This window comes from Macrobrachium rosenbergii, chromosome 6 (genome assembly GCF_040412425.1).
Source record: "Macrobrachium rosenbergii isolate ZJJX-2024 chromosome 6, ASM4041242v1, whole genome shotgun sequence".
Taxonomy (NCBI): Eukaryota; Metazoa; Arthropoda; class Malacostraca; order Decapoda; family Palaemonidae; genus Macrobrachium; species Macrobrachium rosenbergii.
In genome coordinates this window covers 20,830,261-20,831,445 of record NC_089746.1, presented here as the reverse complement: position 1 = coordinate 20,831,445, position 1,185 = coordinate 20,830,261, and positions in this window count along the sequence as shown.

Genomic DNA, 1,185 nt, shown 5'->3' with positions numbered 1-1,185 from the left:
CTGTTACCTGCAAATGACGTTTGTGATAATTCAGCCCTTCACGCCACTTCCATCTTCGCTTCCCAATCATCTTCTTCCATCTTCGCCTATCTGCTCTGATCTTGAGAGCATCACATAAAGAGGATAGCGAAATATAATCAAGTTCAGCGCCATCTTATATCCCTGCCTGGTCTCGCTTCCCCTTCAAGAAGTTTTATTCTATTGGTTTGTTCTCAGTAAAATCCATATTCTCCTCTATCGACCTTTTTTCGATGTTCGGTTGGTTTCTGAGAGATCGCATAACTCATAATGTTAAATTAATTGAAAATGTAAGATTATTTTGTTTCAGTGTCGTGATCTTTTTTTTATGTCACCTGTGTAGATTTTGTATTTTATTCATGTAGCCCTATTAAAGATTTGAAAGTTTGGGACACTTCTGTTTTTCTTCGTAAGGGGACATACAGAATAAAAGAATTTATTATTTAAAAAGTCTCGCTCTCAGTCCTCGAGATTCTTCTCTCTACTAGAAAGGAGATTAGTTGGCCCTTTCCTACACCCCTCTCAGGCGGCTTCGTAATACCTATTTGGAACGTGAATATACTCGTAATTTCCCCTACTGTTTTTTCCTTCTACTGCCAAGCTGTGAAGTTCCCTCCTTGCCTTCGCCTTTCCTTTGACGCAAATAACCTCTGTGAGATTCAGCCACTCGTGTCCTGCCTCGCCTTTCACTTCCACAAGTTTCCACTCACCTCCAGCCTGCCGTCTCACAGTTCTTCTGCAAGTAGGTCTTGGCAAGCTCTAAGATCATGGGTTTGAGTCTTTTCACTTTTCTTGTCCCCAAAGGAGCTCAGTTGACACTGTCACATGGTGCAATACTATTCTCCTGGGGATGGTGGGAAGGACATGTCACGCAGTGAAAATATGAAGTGGCTAATATTGTGAAATTTTCTGCATAGGGGTTTGATTCTCGATGGCACTGTTAAAGTGTGAATTTGACCATGATTGGTGACATAATTTCTCAGGTGCCACCTTCTGCTTAGGAAAACTGCTGAATGCCAAAAGGATTATATTATATATATATATATATATATATATATATATATATATATATATATATATATATATATATATATATATATATATATATATATATATATATATATATATATATATATATATATATATATGTATGTATGTATATATATA